Source organism: Lepisma saccharinum, chromosome 13 (genome assembly GCF_977018435.1).
Source record: "Lepisma saccharinum chromosome 13, izLepSacc3.1, whole genome shotgun sequence".
Taxonomy (NCBI): domain Eukaryota; kingdom Metazoa; phylum Arthropoda; class Insecta; order Zygentoma; family Lepismatidae; genus Lepisma; species Lepisma saccharinum.
Window position 1 is genome coordinate 78,406,541 of NC_139241.1, and position 24,942 is coordinate 78,431,482.

At 39.5% G+C, this 24,942-nt stretch overlaps 1 protein-coding gene across 4 annotated transcripts in view; it reads left to right on the top strand.

Annotated features, from left to right (window-relative positions):
- Positions 1-24,942, top strand: part of LOC145997448 (protein FAM13A) — a 167,036-nt gene that overhangs the window by 49,776 nt on the left and 92,318 nt on the right. The window lies entirely within an intron of this gene.

Here is a 24,942-nt window from a genome sequence, read left to right on the forward strand (position 1 = left end):
AGTTTTCAATTGTTTGAGATTTTTAAGTTCACTTTATGCACGTATAGGATCAAGACTGGACCTACAGTTTAAAGTGGAATCCGAACCACAACCATATGTGCACCAAGCATCTTGCCCGGGACCCCTTGCGTACAACGTGATGACTAGATCCCGGATTTTAGGCAAAATGCGTATTCGTTTCCGACGCTGGTAGACAAAAATTGAACACAAAAGTACACCGATGCAAAGGTTCTCAACATTCTGAACAAAACTTTATGTTGCCTTTTTTTTGCCTCTTTTGTCATTCCGACAAGGCATTTTTTTAAATTATATTTCTCTTCTATTTGATTTTGTTTTTCAATAACCCTTGTTATTCAAATTATTATTTGTAAATACATTTTTAAAGATTTAAGAAGAATTTAAGTCCTTCCCTTCAATTTTTAATGCCTCTTCTTCAATTTTCACTGCCTCTTTCTGAAACTTGACTGCCTTTTTTTCGACATACACTGCCTTTTTTCAATTTTTCGTTGCCTTTTTGCCTGCCATTTTTAATGCTTTTCAGTGCCTGAACATCCTGGCTCTGGAGATGACGTTCTCACCAGGGGTGTTTATTTCAGTTCAACATCCTACACCTTCACGATCCCAACCTCACACACCAAAACCCTTGCCGTCTCTCACCCTCACAAGTCTTCCGGAGGGTGAAGTCTGCCCGCCGGATGGTGAACACCTCTGGTTACCAGACTATCGGGGAGACCATCCTGTACAATCACTTTTCCTGCTTTGTGTTTCACAATCTTTTTCACCTCAGAGTTTCCACATTATTTCCTATCTCAAAGTTCAGTCAGTTTGCTTCACGATACATCAAACCATATCTTCTTTCCGTCTTCAGCTAACAAATATTTAACAATTTAATTCTTCTTTCTGGGGTAGGTAAATCACCATCTTATAATAAAAAGAGACTGTGGTTAAACTTGCGACATTGTTATGTTATGCTCTGAACCCTAAAGCCATCACTGCTTGTGGTGTCTTTCAAATAACCTTCAACCAAGAATGCGACGCAAAACTCTGCAAGTGGGTGATAAAGTATCAGCGAAATAGCAGTGAAGAGAGATGACATTGGAAGGGTTTTTCCTGGTGAGATACCTGGAAAGTAGCTCCGCCCCCCCTCCACCCGTTACGGTTGTTGTTAGTTTCCCGTCTTCTTTTTCCTTGGAATATCATTCTAAACTAAATGTTGATCCTAACGCTGTGGGACAAGTTATGAAAAGTAACGATCTCTTGTGAACTTGAGCAACAGTTATTACAGAATGCTTGAAATGTCGTGGAACTTTAACTTAGAGAGATTTAACAAGGCTTTCTGCATTATTAAGCCTCGTCCATTTCTATAGCTTTGGACATTTTACACTACATACAAATTAATCAGCGAACCAAACCAGTGCCCCCCTCCCTAGAATGCCACTTTTGTAATTGTTTACCCCCCTTGTACTATGTTAAATCTGTGGTTTTTGACCACGGATGAATGTTGAAAGTCAAATGGTTTCGACAGAGTAACAAATAACATTATGGATGTTGGCCCATACCCTGAGACAAGGGACACATGAAAACAGTTACAGAAGGAATAGTAGCTGGAAAAACGCAGTGAGATTGATCAGGGGGGGTCGAGATCAGTGGCGTATACTGATCCAAGAACTGGGCTATCTCAGTATGTCACGTGGTCGTAGGCTATGAATAGAAATAAGTTTTGCCACCTCATAAGAAATCAGGTTGCCAACTCCTAAGAAATCAGTTGCCAACTCATAGAAATCTGGTTACCACCTCATAAGAAATTAAGTTGTCAGCTCCTATGAAATCAGATTGCAAAACTCATAAGAAATCAGGTAGCCAATTCCTAAGAAATCAGGTTGCCAACTCATAGGAAATCAGGTTGCCAACTCATAGAAATCTGGTTACCACCTCATAAGAATTGAAGTTACCAACTCCTAAGAAATCAGATTGCGAACTCATAAGAAATCAGGTAGCCAACTCCTAAGAAATCAGGTTGCCAACTCATAGTAAATCAGGTTGCCAACTCATAGGAAATCTGGTTCCCAACTCATAAGAAATGAGGTTACCAATTCCAGAATCACCATCATCTCACTGGTATGAATAATATTATTTACAATTTCTGATCGATTTTTCTCCTGTATTTTATTCTCTACGATTCAGGCTTCGCAGATAGCTTAGTTAGCCTAGAATATACGTTCAATTAGGGGAGGTTGATCAGAGAGATAACATTGATCAAGTAGGAAGTACTGATTAGGATAGATTGAGCAGGAAGGTGAGAATGTTCAAGTAGGAGATACCGATTGGAAGTGAGAGTGTGCAATTAAGAGAGATTGTTCTAGAGATGAGAGAGAGACTTGTGTGAATCAACCAATCTCTAAATATGTGAATTGGGAAAGATACAGAGAAATGAAGAAATTAATAGAAGCCAAATCAAATGGAGAATTTTTTAAAAGAAAAGCATTTATGACTAGTTCCACAATCTATTCTCTCAGATACAAAATCACTGGGAGAAACGTAACAAGGAAGTAAGAATATGAAAAGAGGATGGAAATTTCGAAGAAACGGTGGTATGAGTATATTCTTCGATTATGAAAGAACGTCAGTATGCTCTAATAGAAAAATGAATTAAAAAGTCACTAAACGAAGCTAGAAAACACACAAAAGACAAGTAAATGTGTAGAAAGAAAGCCCAATGAGACAAAAGAATGACTTACAATGCCTCAGAAAGTCCTAAATATGCGCGAAGACATGATGGTTGCGTTAGGTTTCATATTTCGACGTCGACAAGTATTCGAAGCTAGAAAATGGAAACCGTCAGTGAATGGAGTGATGCAAGCGGTCTTGGTTTAACCAGACAAGGCTTCGGTGAGTCACCCAACCTTCGTTTCACGGTCGATAACCGTTGATAGCCGTTGCACCAGGTAGGAGGACTTGCCATGCACTTCTCCGCTCCCCTATCCTGCTTTTCCGTGGAGGAGGAGGCATGTGTTGTAGCTGCGGGAGTGTTAGGTGCTGCACCGGAAGTGGAGCGAGGCACCCACGCAAGGAAGTGGCAAAGAAATTTTCCTTTTTTTTTTGCTTTTCAGGTCATGGCGAGTTCTTGCCTTTATGCAAAGCAGGGATGACTCACATACACTTCCGTCTTTTGTCAAGTATTTTTCTTGGACAAATTCTATATCCAGTATATTCTTTCGTATATGTTTGAAATGGAAAAAGGGCTTCGGTTAGATGCTGTGGAAATGTGGTTAAGTTTAAAGCTGGAAAGGATTGAATGAGGGAAAATTAGATTACATTAGGCATTAATCTAGGAGAATAGGTTGCGCTGACGTAAAGGTTCAGAGAGATGAGATTGTGCAAGTAGGTAGAGGTGAGGGTGCAGCCAGGAGATTGTATTCAGAGAGCTGAAATTGTGCAAATTGAGGATTCTTCAGAAGTGAGATTGTGCAAATAGGGAAGTTTTTTTCAGAGGCTTGATTGATTTGCTTTATTTGTACTTCGCTTTTCTGCCACTTTTGGCTATCGCAAAGATGAGATGAGTGATGATTTGAAGTAAGGACAGTCGCAAAGAACCCGGGACCCCTGTCGTCGTAGCACGCTGTTAACCACTCCGCTACAGAGATTACAAGAACGTTGACGAGCACCCGCCAAGAACGAAGGACTTCTATTGTTCATAGGTGAGATTGTGCAAGTAGGGGAGTCGTTCAGAGGTGAGATTGTGCAAGTAGGGGAGTCGTTCAGAGGTGAGAATGTGCAAGTAGGGGAGTAGTTCAGAGGTGAGATTGTGCAAGTAGGGGAGTCGTTCAGAGGTGAGATTTTGCAAGTAGGGGAGTCGTTCGTAGGTGAGATTGTTCAATCAGGCGGGATTCCACAGAAGCGAGATTGTTCAATTCGGAGAATTTGCGCAAAGGTCAAATTAGCAGCAAAACGTAATATATGCGACCTGCTGCGTGGAGATCAGTGAATATACCATCCGAAGAAACTTCCACTGAATTCATCGTAGAATATGATAATTATTTCAGGGAAATGAATACGTTGCGAAGGAACATTTCTGTCACGTTATAAAGCGTTCTATAGTACACAAGAGAAATTTTGTTATCAGAAATGATACATGTGTATCATGTGTAAATGTGTATCATAATCAAGTTAATCAGTTTCGACAATCTTACCTTGCAGTGTGATTCAGTAGGTTCAGAGTTCGATCCGTAGTGCCATTGCTTTCTGCACATGTGCTTCTTGAATGCTTCATATCGTCCTTTATCTTCTCATTGATTATTCATTTGTTCGTGCAATACAACAAGTATGCAAAGCGAAAGTAAAACAATAAGTGCCGTGACTCATACGAAATACGCCGCTTGAAAATGATTTATTAAGTACTATTGATTCTCTCTGTCCCCAGCTTGTGTTTACTAAAGCTGATAGATATTTCGGCGGCGTATCTATCACCCGCAAGAAATCAGTTGCAGCCGAGTAGTATTGAACTTTTCCCTAATCTATCTCCGTTGTATGGTTGTAGAGTTGGTACAGGGTCAACGAAGTTAGTAATAAGTTGTGTTTTATACAGCGTATAATGATACACCTGTAGACTGAATTGTATCTTCTGCAAATATGATGTATAAAGAAACATACTGCCGGAGTATTAAGTGAGGCGAGTGTACTAACCTCTGGTTAGCTCATCGCGCTGCAACGCTAGGGGTCCCGGGTTCGAATCCCGCTCGGGCTTGGATGTTTGTGTTTGTCCGAAAAATGAGAATCAATGTGAATAAAGTGGATATTGACATGTGTGAAAGTGTACGAATGTGTGAATGACGGGGGATACTGCGGAATAGGGGTATTCCTTTTTTTTGAAAAAAGAAAAAAGTGGCCTGGTGGTAGCGTATTAGTTTCACGTCCCGAAGGTTCTGGGTTCGATTCCCGTTTGGTTGCCCATCTTTTAGTAACTCAAACAACTCTTTATTTCATTTTATTTAATAAGTTATTGAAATAAATATGAAATAAAAGTTTCATTTAATTTTTTGGGGATAATGTTTCTTTTTAATTTTCTCATCATTATTTTAAATATATTTTCAAATTAAATTATTCACGTGTTATTGTCGACAAAGTATTATGTGTAGCGAAAAGTGCATATGTACTTTATTTTAAAGAAAATGTTCAAGAAATGAAGCACAAGATCTTGTAATTTATAGAAAAATCAACCTTTCATTCTAAGAGCGAAAATAATTTTTCCATTATCTAATGTGACGACCACCTGTTTTCTCAGATTTCCGTTATCATGGCTTGCTAGTGACTTTCGTCTGTTACCAGGCACCCTACTGATAGACTTGTCTATTATCATTATCACTTGCTGCTAACTCTTAAGTTGCCACTATCATCTGTTACTGACTCGTCAGTTGCCACTGTTGATTTTGTACTGCGTGACATTGTTAATGACAACATTTGTTCCAGTAAAGATATTGACTTAAAAATAATTGTATTCGTGGGCAACACCTTTATTTATTTAACTACTACATAACTTCCAGGTAAAATTAACAAGTGAAACCATCTTCAATTTATATTTAATTATTGACTGTATTTAAACTTCCAAGTAAATGAAATGAGTAGCGATTTGAAATCAACTCTGCTAATGTATAATGTGCTGCCTGGTTCTACTATTAAAGTAAATTTTGATGGGGCATGAGTAAATCTTCAGAGGGGCCAGTGCCCCCAGATACCACCCTTAACGACGCCTCCACAATAAGATGGCTTTCTGGTCCTTATCAATGACTTATATTTATTGAAAGTGCAACTGCACTTAACGTATATAAAGTATATGGTGCTAAAAGTGCCTGTACTGATGCAATCATTATCTTATTTTATACACTACTGTCGTGTTGATGTTTCGCGTAGATTATTTAGTTATCAAACCTTGTCGGAATGCGTTGATAATATTTCAAGGTTATTAGTAGAAGCATTCAATTTCTGTTACGTAGTTTCTCATGGCTATATCTTTCTGTCTCTTTGAACACATCCATCATGTATTTTTGGAACATTAAAAAGATATGCGTATACGGCGTCGACTTGTGATGAGACGACGTGGAGTGTTGGTATCGAGTCTTGAGATGTATAGAAAGAATAAACAGCATAGTGCGTCACCGTACAGTTTTACAGTGTATAGAGTACATTTCTCGATAAATGTTTTGTGTTTGACACAGTGATGTGCCGTAGACTATAAGTTTACGTCTACATGCGTTGTCTACACGTAATCTACGCGTAGATTACATTGGGTTGAAGTTTACATAGACTACGTAGACAATCTAAAGTGCATTAAAATTAATTTTCAAGGGTTTCATGAAAGGAAATTGACATTTTCAACTATATTGGTTCCTAACGAAATGAAGAGAATCCTATTTACAAGAAAATTTATCTTCTCTTCTATCATCAACTATGGATGAAAATAAATAGTATGCAAAAGAAACAACAGATGGCAGTCGTGAGGCAAGAGTGTTCTTTTTCCCATAAAACACTAGAATATTTCCTATATTAGGTTTCTTCCTAGGTGAGAAATTGTTCGAATTTGGGAGAAAGAGTATGAAAAGTTCTCCTTACACATCAGCAACTGATACGCAGTATAATTTTCTTTTAATTCCACGGCGTCCTTTGCTAAGTTATCACCTCTCGCCATGTTGTTTACATAGATTACGTCATCTACGTGTATAAAGTAGTCTACGTGTAGAATGTAGACTATCGTTGATTACGCGTAGACGCACATCACTGGTTTGACACCTCGTTTCGATGCTACGAACCCTCCCTGAATGCGTACAGCCACGCTACACAGGTTCATAGTTGCCACAAATTTGTTTATTTTCCAATTACTACAACAAGATATGTAAACAATCAGATGAAAATATGAGTCCAAACCCAAAGTTGGCAAGATACAAGTGTCTGAGCGTCTGTATGAACTTTAGCTCTCGCCCTTCTCAATCTACTGGGGCTTCCCGGATGGCGTAGAGGTAACGTGATCGCATTGTAATCAAGGTATCCTGGGTTCAATACCCAGTGGAGGCACATTGTGGTTCGGATCCCACTGTAAACTGTAGGTCCACTCACCTATGTGTGCATAAAGTGGAATTAAAACAAACACTCAAACTCTCAATCTACCAGGCCGGCCTCCGTGACGGAGTGGTTAGCGCAATGCGCTTCGAATTCAGGGGTCCCGGGTTTCAATCCCGGGTGTTCTGTGTGAGTGTCTCTTCATCAATTTCATCATATCATCCCTCATTGTCGCCATTAGCTAATGTGGCACAAAACCGAAGTAAAACGAACAAAATCAATCAATCTACCGGGTTCGAAACCCAAGAAAATCAGAAAGGGGGAAAGGGGAAGAGAGAATCTCTTGCCCCCTCTCTCGTTTCTTTTCCCTTCCTCTCTCTCTCTCACCCATTCTTTCTCTAAAATTGGAGAGCATACATGCATATTTTTTTCTGAAGTAAATTGTAGCAAACCCCCATTTTTATTGCAATCCTCTGGCATTTTTTAGTTTCTTCTCATTGAGCTATACAAATTTAGCGTTGATTTGTTATTTTATGAACCTAAAGCCATCACTACAGTTTAGCAACCAGGATACGCCATTGAGATGCATGTACAGCGTAACCTTGCTTGTTTTGAAGTAGTCTGTGGACAACAATAGCCCTTTCTGTCCACACACGTTATATAATCTCTATGCATATGGATATATTGCTTTCCCCTTCAATGTACGTGACATTTCATTAAGATGCTTCACGTGCGCGTTGGTTATTCATAGGAAAGATGCTTAGCGGCACGTGTGACCTTTTTCAATGACCTTGTGAATTTGTGCATGTACGAGGGTTGATCAATAAGGTGATCACTCAAAGATTTTTATGACCTTGAAATCACTAAAATATGCACTGATTGCCTAAAGTTTCCGCAAATATGCCCTAACAACAATAATATTTTAGGTTAATAAGTTGTTTGCTGTATGGGATGCAAGGTTTATTTAAGAGAAGGGAACACCAAGTTACAAGCATGAATGTTGAAAGTATGTATTCCAAATATCACTGCCATCTACTGGGATATTTCCACACTTCTCTTATTAGTTCACTTTATGAAGCTTGAGTAGCAGTGTAGACTCCTGTTCACATAGATTGGCACATTTTTGGACAGTTGAAGCATGTGCCACGTTATCTGAACAGGAGTGTACAATGTCTAACTAACTAACTCTCTAGCCTTCTTAAACCCGAAGGTTCATGGCTGCAGCAACACAGGCCTTCCATCTGTCCCTATCTTGAGCAAGATCTATATACTCTTTTCCATCACTACCGATTTCCCTTACGTCCATCTCAACATTGTCCCTCCACCTTCGTCTTGGCCTTCCTACTGGTCTCTTAGCATCAGGTTTCCCAACAAGAATCCTGTAAACTCCTCTTTCCTCTCCCACTCGTGCCACATGGCCTGCCCACCTAAGTCTTCTTGATTTAATTATTCTAATAATATCTGGACATGAATACAAATTATGTAGTTCTAAATTATGTAACCTTCTCCACTCACCTGTCTCCTCATCCCTTTTAGGTCCAAATATTTTCCTAAGGATCCTATTTTCAAATACTGTCAATTTATGTTCCTCTTTCAATGTATAATGTCTATGCAAATTATTCCATGTTACTGGCATCACATTTGTCTTCCAACAAAGCTTTGTACCTAGAAAAGCTTATTTCTGTAACCCCCATACACACACGAGGAAATCTCAACTCCAGTGGTGTACATTGTTTGATTGTTTTGTTTTTTTTGTTTTTTTTCGCTCTTCTTCCACTTTTGGCTAAACCTGAAGATGAGGATGAATGCTGATGAGATGAAATGGATGAAGGACAATAGTGAGTGCAGACGCCAGAGCCTTGTTAGTCTGCAACAATGTGTACTACGTGGGAGAGAGATTGACATTTGGCTGTTTACGGAAAGTCAGTCACATTCTATATTTTGTGTGCAGATGGTATCTCCCAGATTTTCCTATTGGGGTCGCTGTAAAGGCCGTGGAATTTTCTTTGTGGTGTTAACGCTGTGTGTAAATTGGCTTTTTCCCATATGAAGCATACATTAAGATAATTTTTTGTATAAGGAATTTGTGTGGCTAAGTTTTCCTAATTTTTGTTTTGTTTTCTTGCAGGTAAGTGTCTCAGTACGTTTTAGTAGGATCATCACAAAGCGTGAGTACAATGATTTATTACTCGATTTTTCAGGGCTCGCTTGTATTCACCATCAGATTAACGGTGGTCGTCGTTAAAGGTATCATTCCAGCATTCCCGTGCAGCGGCGGAGGAACAAAACAGCAACGTTCTCAGGATCCTATCCTACGACTTTCAGAATGCAAGCAGGTCGCTTGAGCCAGTACCCTAAGCTCGCTGGGTGGACTTTTTTGTGGTTCCTCATCTCGTTCTCCAATTCATCATTCATCGTTGCGATTAACTATTTAATGAAAAAAGAGGTGATCTTCGTAGTGTAGATTCTTGATGTGAAACGTGCAAAAGCAAGAAAGTATGTACATTTAAAATTTTTGTTCGTATCCTTGAGTATGCAGCCCGCATAGTGATACTGCTACTCGCGGTTGCATAAGCTCTAGGATATAATTATTTAGCTGAAATCAAATGACCAGCGTTTAGATACAAGGAGAAGTGTTTAAAACTTTGAGCAAAGTGCATCGCTTTATCTGTAGTGTAGGTTTCGTGCATTGAAGTTAATAGGGAAACAGGAACTTAGAAAAACAATGATGATGAATGACGTACAGAAAAACAAAAATGAAAAATATGAAGACAATGAGGGACACTGAGAAAGGGTTCATATAGGATGTGAAATGAAGAAGGTAAGACGTAAGCTGGCATGAGCAGTAAAAGCGTGGAGTGGATAAAGGATATGAAATGAAGAAGGAAAAGCGTAAAGTGGATAAAGGACAAGAAATGAAGACTTAAGTAGTAGTCTTGGATAGTTCAAACGTGGTGTGGATAAAGGATATGAAATGAAGAAGGAAAGATGTGAGCCGGCATGGATAGGAAAACCGTGGGATTGATTAGAGAAATGAAATTAAGAAAGAAAGAGTAGTGAAAGCGTGGGGCGGATAAAGGATATGTAGTAGGGTATGAAAGAGCGTGCAAAGTGAACCAAGGTGTAGAGAGAAGCAGATGGAAAAGCCAAAGGAAAGGTTAAAAGAACGATAACAGAAAAAGATGATCTGGAAAGTGGCCACAAACGAGCTGAATGTCGACGAAGGGTGAATCTAATAATCTTGGCACGGAACTGAATCGGCGGTGAAGATAAAAAAAGAGAAACCTGACCTAACCGCCCGTACAGCACCGCGCCGATGACTTGATCCTGGGGACATGCCGACTTCCTGTTGCTCAAATGAAACCCAGCCTATCTGGGAGGGTATTTTCTGCAGTCTCTCGCGCATTCCTTGATATTGCGGATGTCGCATGCAACCCTCAAAGCGACCTGTTTACTGGAGCGGAAATGATCGTCGCGTCGGAACATGGCTTTCGCACAAGTGTCCCGCGGCGGGACGAGAAAACTGGGAGATGTTTTGCTTGAAATTCTGCCAAGCGCAGTGTCTGTGGCTGGAGCTCTCTGATTGCCTTCAATTAGTTTCCATTTTCGTTCTGAAGTTAGACTCAGTGTTTCCAACCCAATGTGCATGTTCCTACCAAGTCTTAAGTGTTGCCAACCTTCATGGAATTTCCCTACGAAATCTAAGTGTTGCCAACCCCAGGTAAATTTTCCTACCAAGTTTCAGTGTTGCCAACCATAAGAACATGCTGATACCAAGTCTGAGTGTTGCCAAAATTGAAGTTTAATATTAATAAGTACATTATGACATAATAATAGAGAGCATGTGTTCGATTATGTCTAGACTTGTTGACAAAATTTAAAATTTGATTTAAATTAGTTGACAACGACTGAATCCTAGGGAATCTTTTAGTTTCCTCTGGCTAATATAATTTAATTAATTCGATAATCCGACCGTCAACTTCCAAATTTGGATGCAGGCAGCAACCCCCCCCCTGGTTAGAACGTTTGATTGCTCACCGCCACTGTCGCGAAAGGATTTCGTGTTATCGTAGTGGAAACTGAACGAAAGGCCATATTCCCATGTGTGGTTGCCAGCTCGGGCTGCAAGTAGTTTCACCCTTCCGGCACGGTGACACCCCTCTCAGCGGCTTCGAAAGGATTTCCTCTTATCGCTGGTGAATCCCGAAAGAGAGGCCATCTTTCCAGGTGGTTGCCAGCTCTGGCTGCAAGTCGTAAACGTCAGGAGAACCACTCTCGTCTCGATTTAATGGCCGGCCTGGTGGTTGAGAAACACTGGTTTAGAACAACTGAAGCAAATTATTGGATCATCTGCAAGTTGGAATTTACCCCTCTCGACGCCGGCCGCTAACAAAAACAGTAATAGTAACCTTTTCTGCGCTCTAGCCCTTCTATTCGCGTTTCTCCCTACTGGCTCAGTGTTGCTTCCCTGCTAGCTTCATGGTTGCCAACTATAGCCACACGTTCTTCCTAGTATCAGTGTTGCCAACCACGTACATGTCCCTAGTAAGTATTGTGTTTGCAATTCATGATACTCTGCAGAAAGTTTCAATGTTGTTAATTGCAAGGACGGGTTCGAAATTAATTACTAACAATATTATCGGGCTTTCCAATCACACATGTATCCTTATGGACTCAGTGTTGCCATTCTCATTTATATTTTGGTTATCCATGGTGTCTACCAGTCAAGAAATCAACAAGTAGTCAAGAATGTCAAGAAATTATGCTTGTGCTCATAAACACTATTGTGAATTTAATTTACATTGTTATATACCTGTACTGGGGTTTGCTGAAATTGAATATTTGGAAATCTAAGATTGTACTCAGATGTGGTTAAGATTTATTCACTTTATTTCTTAAGGATTACATTATTGTATGCGTGAAGTTTTGTAAATATATTAAATAAAGTAATGTGCTCATTACCCATCCAGGATAATGTCTGAAGCATTAATTTTTACATGCATTAATAATTAAAGCAAGTCTAAATATCTTGTTAAAGTACGTACAGCTTCAGTGTTCATCTTAACCGGCTTTGTGGTAGGGATTTTTTTTTATCGAATAAAGATTTTTCTTAATTTCCAACTATACCTATGTAGGGGGGCAATTAAATAAATTTTACGAAAATGAAAAAGAAGTCAAGGAAAAAAGAGGCGCCAAGAAAAAGTCAAGAATTTTGCATCTGTTATCATTTGTCGCACTTCTAACTTTCCTAGTTAGATCGTGGCGATGAGAATCAATTGATAAGACAATGCTATTCCCAATATTGGATCCCTAGGCACCATACTGCGCTTTGATAACAAGTGAAGGAAGTTTTTACACTCCTAGCGCCTCATGTCTAGAAAAGTAGTCCTTGGGGTGAGTAAACAGGTCTTGAGTGAGACATGGTTGACTTATCGATTTCTTCACCTCCTCTGTTATTCTGCCAATCGAGATATCGAACAATGGGGTGACGCAACTTTTGCTTGTTAACCTAAAAAAAACAGTATTCGACTGTTCAAACAAAGCAATCAGTGACGTTAACCCTGTTAAGTGCTGAGTATTGTGATCGCAGTGTGCCAACTCCGGTTTAAGTACTTCCTGTTTATTGATTAAAGAATTTGCCTTGTTTGAAGATAGTTCTAATTTTTATGTTGTAAAGCACTCATATATTTCTATAAAGATAGTAGGTATGGAACATGCCACGTTATCTCGTGTAATGGCGGAAAAGGAAGCGAGATTGACAATATAGCGAATTTATTCGAGATGAAGTCGATTTGTTATTGAATTGATTAGATTGCTTTTTCCAAGGGATTAAAAAAGATAATCGTTGAACAGTGTTGTTGAAATAGCTTGAACGCCTCTCGACAGTTTTTATGAAAAATGAAAATGGGAAACCATTTGCTAACACTGAAACCTAAGTTCAGTTTTTGAAAAGCAAAGCCTGAGAACTGGTTTCAGAAACCAAAACTTAGTAGAGTATACTGAGTCAAAATATCTGGCCTATCTCACTATGTCACTGGTCCTAGGCTATGAATAGAAATAAATTTACCAACTCCTAAGAAATCAGGTTGCCAACTCATAGGAAATCAGGTTGCCAACTCATAGTAAATCAGGTTGCCAACTCATAGGAAATCAGGTTGCCAACTCATAGGAAATCAGGTTGCCAACTCATAAGAAAACAGGTTGCCAACTCATAAGAAAACAGGTTGCCAACTCATAAGAAAACAGGTTGCCAACTCATAGGAAATCAGGTTGCCAACTCATAAGAAATCAGGTTGCCAACTCCAGAATCATCATTATCATCTCACTGATATGAATAATAATATTTACAATTTCTGATCGATTTTTCTCCTGTATTTTATTATCTAGACTTCAGGCTTCGCAGATAGGCCTAGCTAGCCTAGAATATACACTCCTGCCAAAACTCATGACTTGTCTTCAAAAATCGAAACCTAGAAACTGTTTTTGTTTGCAAACGAAACGCCGAAAGTGTTTTTTTAAAAAGCCAATTTTTAAGAATTTCCTCACCCATTGCAGATAGATGAATCATGGGCCATCTCAGGGTGAAACGTGAACTTATTTATTTACTATGGTGAAATCTTTGGTCGCGTTACTGAAGTTGCCGATAGAGAAAGCATAGTCCTACCCAGGATTGTTTATGCGATCTTCACATAAGATTATACTGGCTGAGAGTCCAGACGGCATAGCCTCGCTAGTCTGCCGAATACAGTGCAGGATGCATTAATAGTTAAAACAAGTCTGATTCTTTTGTTAAATACAGGGGTTTTCATTTAATAAATATTTATTTTCTTACATGCTAATTTTCTACTTTACCTAAGTAGGGGTCGTGTAAATAAAGGTTAAGAAAAACGAAAAAATAGGTGATGAAAAGTAATTTATTTTGGTAGACACCCTGTTGTAGGACCTGAATATCGTAACCAGGTTAAGGGGTTCAGTTCTCGAATGTAGGAGTTCGTTTCCAGGAACCAGAACTTCGAATGCAGCATCTCTCCCGAGTATGGAACAAAGATTCCAAGGCTGGAATCCGTGATTCTATTTTTAGAGAACCGAGCCGTCCTTCCTTATCGCAGCGAACAAAGTCGCATAAAAAGTCCCCCTCCCCTCCTCTCGCGTTCCCTGCATCGACCTCCCGAGTCGATTGGAAAAATCTGTCAATGGATGGCGCTGCGTTGCACGCACGAGGCGTGAGGTGATTTCCGAAGCTGCGTGGGGAGGGAATGAAGACACAGCCTTGTGGAGGCGCTAGTTACCCACTCGCAAGCTCTGCCGGTCGTTGACCCCCCGGAAAGTAGGTTTCCCTCCCTTTCACTCTTGGCAGGCGGCGGAGATGGTAATTGGGAGGGAAATTTCCCACGGTGGAGGGATTTTTTTGTGAAATGGAGGGAAAAAGAGAATTTTCTCTCGAATTGGCGAAATGTAGGTGTAGTGCCTTGCAAGTATTTTGTAACTGAGTTACAATTACTTTACCAAAAAGTAACTGTAACGTTCACTTATCAATACTTTAAAACTGTAATGAGTAACGAATGTATCAGTGGCGTATACTGAGGCCAACATCTGGGCTAACTCACTATGTCACGTGGTCCTATGAATAGAAATAAATTTACCAACTCATAAGAATTCAGGTTGCCAACTCATAAGAAATCAGGTTCCCAAGTTATAAGATATCAGGTTGCCAAGTCATAAGATATCAGGTTGCCAACTCATAAGAATTCAGGTTCCCAAGTCATAAGATATCAGGTTGCCAAGTCATAAGATATCAGGTTGCCAACTCATAAGAAATCAGGTTCCCAAGTCATAAGAAATCAGGTTCCCAAGTCATAAGATATCAGGTTGCCAACTCATAGGAAATCAGGTTGCCAACCCATAAGAAATCAGGTTGCCAACTCATAAGAAATCAGGTTCCCAAGTCATAAGATATCAGGTTGCCAACTCATAGGAAATCAGGTTGCCAACCCATAAGAAATCAGGTTGCCAACTCATAAGAAATCAGGTTGCCAACTCATAAGAAATCAGGTTCCCAAGTCATAAGATATCAGGTTGCCAACTCATAGGAAATCAGGTTGCCAACTCATAGGAAATCAGGTTGCCAACCCATAGGAATTCAGGTTGCCAACTCATAGGAAATCAGGTTGCCAACCCATAAGAAATCAGGTTGCCAACTCATAAGATATCAGGTTGCCAACTCATAAGATATCAGGTTACCAACTCTTAAGAAATCACGTTGCCAACTCCAGAATCGGCATCATCATATCTCTCTGATATGAAAAATATTATTTACAATTTCTGATCGATTTTTCTCCTGTATTTTATTCTCTAGACTTGAGGCTTCGCAGATAGCATAGCTAGCCTAGAATATACGCTCCTGGAATGTATGTACATTGTTATATTCCTGTACTGGAATTTGATAAAATTGAATATTTGGATTTCTAAAATTGTATTGAGCTGTGGTTAATATTTGTTTACCTTGTTTCTTAAGAATTACTTTCTTACATGCGTGAAGTTTTGTAAAAATAATTTAAGTGAAGTAATGTGGCCATTCCTCATGCAGGATGATGTCCGAAAGCACTAACAATGAAAGCAAGTCTAAATCTCTTGTTAAAGTACAGCTTCAGTTTTCATCTTAACGGCCTTATGGTAGGGGGTTATCATTGAATAAGAATATCTTATTTTCTTAATTTCGAACTATACCTGAGGGGCGAGTAAATAAATTAAGAAAAAAGGGAAAAAATAGTCAAGAAAATCATGAGAATGTCAAGAATTTTGGATGTTATTTTGGTGCACACCCTGTAGAAACACTTTTTATAAATTCCCTGCCCACCAATTAGCTAATTCTTTTCATCCACTATCAACTTTATTCTAGATAAACTGTAATTCGTTGTACATTATACTGATGGTCCCAAGTTCGAATCCCGGCCTGGTATGGGCGTTGTTTGGGAATGTTCCTTTATCGATATCACATCTTCATCTTCGCGAATATTCAAGAGTGGATAAAAGTCGAAGTAAAATGAACCAATCAATCAATACACTGATGATCATGCATAGGGTGACCAACCGACTTATGAGCGACCTTGTACATTTAATATTAATTTTCATTCACTTTTAATAATCATCTTAATGTTAACGAAAGTATAGATGTCAGAAAATTCACAATCAACCTCTTATACTTGAACAACTTACGTTTCGCAAACATTAATTCATAATAATTGTAAGGAGATTAACATTTTATATTTCTAACATAAAAGTTAGTGCAAGAATGGATGAATTTCGTTACTCGGCAGAAAAGGGAACAAACTTGGAAATTCACATTTAAAGTAACTACATTTTTTTAACGTTTCTCTTGCTACAAGTTATGGTTAAAATTGACTACTAATACACTGGTTTCTAGCATATTCTCATTCAGCTTTTCTATATTATATTTGCATTGTAATTTGTTCATTGTCAGTATATGCGGGCAAAGTGAGGGAATGTTTCTGAACTAAAGGGAAATTTCTTCCTTCTGGGAGGGAAATTGTAGGAAAACGAATTACACCATCACTGAGGCGGCGTTTCGTGCTCAAACGGCGAGCATGCGATGCTACACGCGGGATGCCCTGTGGTGGAAATGTTATTTCCAGCCCAGGGCAGTCAGGTGTCGGCTGCAGGGAACGCTAGGATCTCTCTCTCTCTCTCTCTTTGAAGTGCAGTACGGGCTTTTGCAGCTGCAGTCTGCACCCTGCAGTTGCATTCATTCATGAGGGAATCTCTCAAAGTTCTCATGCGTGTTGGCTTTTTTTAAAGCCCTGCTTTAGGCGTAGAATCTGAATATTCAAGGCGGAAACAGTGGAATTCGATACTGAAACAGCGTGGGATTCGTTCGATACTGAAACAGGGTGGGATTCGATACTGAAACGGAGTGGAATTGGATACTGAAACGGGGTGGGATTCGATACTGAAACAGCGTGGAATTCGTTAGATACTGAAAGAGGGTGGAATTTGATACTGGAACAGGGTGGAATTCGATACTGAAACGGGGTGGGATTCGATACTGAAACCGCGTGGGATTCGATACTGAAACCGCGTGGGATTCGATACTGAAACCGCGTGGGGTTCGATACTGAAACCGCGTGGGATTCGATACTGAAACAGGGTGGAATTTGATACTGAAACAGGGTAGGATTCGATACTGAAACAGGGTAGAATTCGATACTGAAGTAGGGTGTGATTCGTTCGATACTGAAACAAGGTGGGATTCGGTACTGAAACAGGGTGGGATTCGTTCGATACTGAAACAGGTTGGGATTCGTTCGATACTGAAACAGGTTGGGATTCGATACTGAAACAGGTTGGGATTCGATACTGAAACAGCGTGGCATTCGATACTGAAACAGCGTGGGATTCGTTCGATACTAAAACAAGGTGGGATTTGATACTGATACAGGGTAGGATTCGATACTGAAATAGAGTGGGATTCGTTCGATACTGAAACAAGGTGGGATTCGGTACTGAAACAGGGTGGAATTCGATACTGAAATAAGGTGGGATTCGATACTGAAACAGCGTGGGATTCGTTCGATACTAAAACAAGGTGGGATTTGTTACTGAAACAGGGTAGGATTCGATACTGAAATAGGGTGAGATTCGTTCGATACTGAAACAGGGTGGAATTCGTTCGATACTGAAACAGGTTGGGATTCGATACTGAAACAGGTTGGGATTCGATACTGAAACAGCGTGGCATTCGATACTGAAACAGCGTGGGATTCGTTCGATACTAAAACAAGGTGGGATTTGATACTGATACAGGGTAGGATTCGATACTGAAATAGAGTGGGATTCGTTCGATACTGAAACAAGGTGGGATTCGGTACTGAAACAGGGTGGAATTCGTTCGATACTGAAACAGGGTGGGATTCGATACTGAAACAGCGTGGGATTCGATACTGAAACAGCGTGGGATTCGTTCGATACTAAAACAAGGTGGGATTTGATACTGAAACAGGGTAGGATTCGATACTGAAATATGGTGGGATTCGTTCGATACTGAAACAAGGTGGGATTCGTTCGATACTAAAACAGGGTGGGATTTGATACTGAAACAGGGTATAATTCGATGCTGAAATAGAGTGGGATTCGTTCGATACTGAAACAAGGTGGGATTCGGTACTGAAACAGGGTGGAATTCGTTCGATACTGAAACAGCGTGGGATTCGATACTGAAACAGCGTGGGATTCGTTCGATACTAAAACAGGGTAGGATTCGATACTGAAATATGGTGGGATTCGTTCGATACTGAAACAAGGTGGGATTCGATACTGAAATAGGGTGGAATTCGTTCGATACTGAAACAGCGTGGGATTCGTTCGATACTAAAACAGGGTGGGATTTGATACTGAAACAGGGTATGATTCGATGCTGAAATAGAGTGGGATTCGTTCGGTACTGAAACAGGTTGGGATTTTCTTTCTCTCCCTCTTCCTAACTTTCGCCGTGTACTCAAGGGGTCCGGGGGTTCCATCCCCAGTGGAGGATGCATTGCATCATTGCACATGAATTAGAATCCACTTTAAACCAGAACCAATTAGCCTATCTTAACATGAAGTGGAGTTCGCAAAGCTTTTTTGTCTCTTCTCTCTGTATGGCAACACTGCGAGTGAAGTTGAAAGACTGGTTAAGCCTAATGAAGGAATGCTTTTTAGGTGTGTTGTGGTATGCATCGACAAGGACACTCAAAGAGGCTCTCGACAGGTTAGTCACGTTATTCTCACATGTGAGCTATGAAATCTGAGTCAATCAGATGTATTGGGGGTGGGGAGGGGGGTTATGAACATTTGGCATAATTGTGGATTAAATGCACTTCAAAGTTTACGTCAAGTTCACTTTATTCACAGATATGCTAATCGGGACTGGTTTCGTTCCATACTTCCGTTGGTAACTCATATTGAGCTTTAATTCTTGCATTACACGCAGCACATTGACACGCAGAGAGTATACAGCAGATTGCCGCACGTTAAAATGATCGTGTGGTCAGTTCAATAAGCTCCAATCAGATTGCCGCACGGTGAAATGATCGGCTCAATCTGCTCGGAAAGCTCCGATCAGATTGCCGCGCGGCAAGATGATAGTGTGATTTTTGTACCGCGCATGCGCAACTCGATCATCTAAAATTAACACTCTGTGGCGCAACAGCTCTTTGAGGGCAAAGTGGCTTTTCTGTGGGCCTCGCGTGGTCTACTCCTGCTTTCAAGTAGCTCCCCAGGTGTCCTCATGATGCTGGTTCAAAGCAGAGATTTTGTCTCAATCGAATATAACAAAAATTGGTAAAAATGTCATAACCGGAAAATGGATTTCTTCAAATTTACAGGAGAAAGTACTTACGGAATTGAGTTTCTGTGTAATTTCGGAAGGTCGTAGAAGTGTTTTCTCGCATTTTTCAATGTATTTGGCCGCTAATTCATGTGTTTTTCTATAATAATGCCCGTCCGGTGCACGAAAGCTGTTGCTTGCATTTCCATCCTTGTACTTGAACCGGATGTTGCGAGCATCTGATGACGTAATGTCGTAATCCCCGGCAAGTGTTTCCAAACGCACAGTTTTTTCACTATATTGCCCAACCTAAAGCAACCTAACCTAACTTAATCTTACCGTGATGGTGCGTGGGGCTATCGTGAATGGTTTTTGGGGCTATGCGGGAATTTTTCTATTAAGAAGGTTGAAACACTGCTTTGCCGTTGGAAACACAACTCTAGTCAAGATTTGCCCGCCATTTTGCGTGTTCAGGAAGCGAGAAAAGAACGAACAATACTTACTCGATATGTCGACAATAGATACTAATTTCGTTAAAAGAGAAAGCGAAATCCCTTGTTAAACAATGTTTAGCAATGCAGAATAGGTAAGTACGAATGTTAAAAAGTAGAGAATGAACGAGTTAGAGCGATTTCCCGCATGTGATAGTTTTTCCCAAGAATTATATTTATTCAGCCTGGCTCGGTATCTCAGTTGTTACAATGGCATGGAATTGCAGGAAACCGGGTTCGAGTCGTGATCGATCCCTCACTTTTCGCCTCAATGTCTACTACATCTTGTGTATGGCAACAGAGTACCAAAAAGGATGTACCAAGCAGTAAGATGTAAATTATCCTAATTGGTCATTTGCTTTAAGAGTCACTAACCAGTGAACTAATGGAATGCAAAATTCTTATGACTTACACTCGGTTACACATGATCTTGACAATAATGTATTTCAATTTAATTCGCTCCTGTATAATATGGACCAGTACCGCTCCATTATATGGACACCCTGTGCATCGCTACATAGTATAGTATTGCTGTAAATACCCGTTTCATTAAAAACCCTAACCGGAAGTACTATTCTTGGACCGGAAAGGGAACTTCTGGATTTCCGGTGATCAAGATAACGGCAGGGGAGTTCCACTCGTGGAATTAGGCTTCTAAACAGCTTGGATGATTCACGCCATATTGCGAATAATACTTTCTACTTTTCCGGGGTAATTATTAGATTGTAGTTCAAATATAGGTGTGTTTCACCTACGTCACAAACTGTTGTATTGTGGCTTCGAGCAGCCATGATTGTGACCAGTTCTTGTAAGTCTGTACGGTATTCAAGCAGGCGGACGGGAGATACAAACACAGACATTTGTGATTAGGAAAAGTTTTCCGTGTTCATTCATAATTGTACCCATGGGCGTCGCCAGAAATGTGAATAATAGTAATAATAACAATAATTATACAATCATAATTAAAATTTTATAATAAAACAATTTTATACCCCTTGGGGGCTTACTCAATCCAGCAGATGAGTGAATATCCAACACAAAGCTTTTTTTTTTATTACGTTTCATACAGTGTGTACTGAAATGCACAATTATTATACTTTGTCATTAAATTTTAGATACCTTCAAGAAAAAGCTTTAAAAGTTAGATGGAAATTTTACTCATAAAGTTTTTGTTGTTTGACCTTAAAACTTAATTTTTTTGGAATTTTGAAAAGTGTGGTGCATGGATTGTAACCTCAATCACGAACGTAATGTGCTACGAAACTGGAGATCCTAGGTTTGAACTCCTGTCAAGGGGGATTTTTTACTTTATCGGACAGGGAATTTAAAAGTTGGAAAGGGAATTTTGGGACAATCGTAAGGGGAATTTTCAGTCTATATTCCTTATGACGCAGGAACAACACTGGAAAGAGGACATCAGAAGTGAAAATGGAGGGGTGGAGGGTGGGCTGCGAGTCCGAGAATATATCCTGTTTCACTCAAATTTCAGAATTCTAAATGTATGAAAATTCGAGCTCGATCGTTTCAACATCGTCTCTTTGTATTTTTGTAATGCTTCGGAAAAAAAAAAGACAGATTTTGGTTTCTCAACTTCCATTAATCCAACATGTCAGAAGTTTCGTGGGGGGTTGAACCCCCCTTCTAACCCCCCACCCCCTCTGGTAACGTCGTCGCCTTGTAATCAAGTTGTCCCGGTGGATGTACAAGTGGTTTGGATCCCACTTTAAATTGTAGATCCAGTCCCGATTACCCTTGCTGTGTATAAAGTGGACTTAAAAACAAAAAAAACTCGAACTACGTGGTGGACATTTCCTTGCACACAACGAGTGAAATTAGCAAGTATTGATTTTAGGTACGGTAAGGGGCTGGGCCCCGTACAATGTGACGGGTGCAAATAACCCAAGTGTTGACGCACCCACAATTTTAATTCAGTCATTCATCCATACCCTGCAGCTACATATTATTGCAAATTTTTCCTTTTGTCCGTATGGATAGTGACTGTATTTCTTCGCAATGCACAGGCTATTGATTTTTCGTTGCTTGGAGCCTCGTATACACAGTGTCTGTTCCCAGTCTCGTCTTTTTCCTTTTTAGTTCAGCAGTTTTTGCGTGATCAATGTGTTTGTCTGGCCGAGTTTCAGCGCTGTGTAATAAAATCAAGCTTTCTTTGCGGTTGAATTCTTTGGCGTAATAGGGACGGCTGTATGTACTCCACTTATCCCTTGCATTATAGGGTGGGGGCAAACACACACAATTAACGTTACTTTAAAAAGTGCATAAGCTTTGACTTCTCCAGAATTTTTTGTAGGTGGGTCAAGCCATTAATAATAGTAGAAATAATGACAATAATAATGATTATTATAAAATAACTGTTTTAAGATAATAAAAATAACCCAATTTGTTTCAAACGTAGAGGAAAAGGTCTAAATATGGGCCCCCTTTATATGTTGTCATTTTCGGAGGAAAAAATTAATTGATCAAGCACCTGCCTTTAAAATGCATATCTATTAAATATTTACTTAAATGTAATAGCATGCTAAAGTATAGAAGGTCTCTATTTTCTTTAAAAAGAAAAGCAATTTTCAAGAAATGGTAAAATGATGTATTTCAAAATTGTGGTCTAAATATGGGCTACTACTGGCAATATCACAAAAAGCAATTAAAATTTAAAGAAAACAGTCATTTATCGATAAAATTCATATTTATGAATAATCTGTTGTTTTGAAAATCACGCGGAATGGGAAAAAACGAAATTAAGAAAAACATCCAAACATGCAAAATGTGATCTCAACATTAGACCTCATGTCATAGCCCATATTTAGACCATCACGCTAGTTTTCTTCTTCAATTTATTTTCGCTCTCTGTGGTACATATTTCACAAACAAATCATGGCATTATAAAAGCCCACATTTGTTTTATGTACCGCTAATATCATAACCTATACAAAGCAGATGAGAATTCAGAAAACGCTGAGTTAAAACATACCTGCAATAAGTTTTAGGAAGTCGCAATTCTATTACGGCGTCCATGGCCGAAACTAACCACCAATTTCTCTTGCGAATTGGCGCCACAACCTTTGTCCTTGACAGATAACCAGTTCCCATAGCCTCTGCCAGGCTGCAGCACCCGGGAGCGCTGATAACTCCAAAACCCATATTTAAACCTTCGCCCATATTTAGACCTTCTCCTCTATTATTATCATCATCGTCATGTCCTTGGGGCTCTATCCACCATGAGTGTTTTTATTATTTTACATTTTATACAAGTAGCGCACTGAATGCATAGTTATTCTATTTTTTTATTAACTTTTACACACTTCTTTGAAGAAAAAGCCTTAAAAGTTAGGGACGAATTTTAGTCATAGTGTATGTTGTGTGACCTCGTATATAAAACTCTTAATTTTTAGTATTTTGAAAATGTGAAATTGTTTATTCTTTAATTTAAATGGTACACCAAATATAACCTGGTTCATGTATTGTGCATTCACATTTTCCGATCCAACCATTTAAAAAATATATTTTTGGTTCTGTTAGAATAGAATTAACTGGACTTTATTTGGAGACTAACGAGGCTCTGCCGCCTAGATCTGTGTCGTCCATATGTCTTATGTGTTCGTTCATCTCATCATATCACCATCGTCGCGATCAGACAAAAGAGGCAGAAAAGCCACGTAAAATAACATAATCCAATTGGGTTCCGAATATATTGGCGGGTGCAAATAGCCTTAGTGCTTAGTTACACTACCTTTATAATTTGTCGTACTTTCCAATGCTAGAGATATATTGGTCAATGGCGCTGGCAGGATTTTTTTTCGGGGGTGCAGTTATAGAAACTTCTATTATTATTATTATTGTGGTTATTATTATTATTATTACCACCAACACCACCACCACTACCACTACCACTAATGTTTTAAAAAATTACATACATTTGAAATTTCCATATTCTGTGTATTTATATAGAACTAGCTGAGTACCAGGCGTTGATGGGTATTTATTTATACCAATCTTGTATTAGACAGGAAAGTAATGGATTCTAACTATAGCGTAAATGTAACTAATTTTAAATGTGATCGTGAATGTCACCAATTAGCTTAGCGACTCCGAAAACTATGGATTCGACACTAATCTGAGTCATTTTTGGCATTTTATTTTTCACCCCCTCTCACCCCCCCCCCCATGCCGATAGTTGAACCTCATTGGGAGTGTCATGAAAACTATGGATTCCATTCGCAACACAGCCTGAATATTAGACAACCAGAGAAACGCTTTCGTTGTGCGGATTGCATCGAGTCACGGATGTCTGTTTGTGCGGAATTTAATATCGGTGTTTCTCTATTATTTTTACATGTCTCCCCTTCCCACCCCACCCCTAGTGGTGTCTTACCCCTACAGTATTTCTTTCCAGGTTGCAAGTGATACGCGTAACAAGTTTGGTTGAAATCGCTCCAGGCGTTCGGGAGTTCTGCCGGAACAAACAAATACACACACCCACACACATCCATTTTTATATGTATAGAAGATTTGCATAACTGTATATTTAACATATTAATTCATCTAGGACAAAAAGCTATTTTTGACGTTTAGTGTAAAATGGACTATAAGCTTAAATGTAACCTTACTTCAAATAATAATAATAATAGTTGCTGACGCTGTAACGTACTTCCTGTAACTCATAGAAAACATACTTTTTGTTTCAAAATATCGCTACAATTTCACCATTTGAATTTCATTAACTCCTGCCAGAAATCTTTGCCCCCCCCCCCCTGGCCCCTCGCTGCGGGAGCCCTTGATATTGGTGGTGTACAAGAAATAGTTATAGGTAATTTATTATTTAACCCCTCTCCCCCCATACAACAAATGTCGAACATACCCTATAACATGAATTACTGCCCCAGCACATAAAAATAATAAGGATTTAAATATAGCATACCCTTTCCAGGCCCTTGCTTTGCGACCCGAGAAAATTGAAACGCAAAAGCATTTGATTGCGACATACTTATCCAGATGCACCCTCCTTGCACCCTGCCCCCTACGTGTTGTGGCTTTAGCGGGGCCCCGCGTGAAAAGGTATCGATA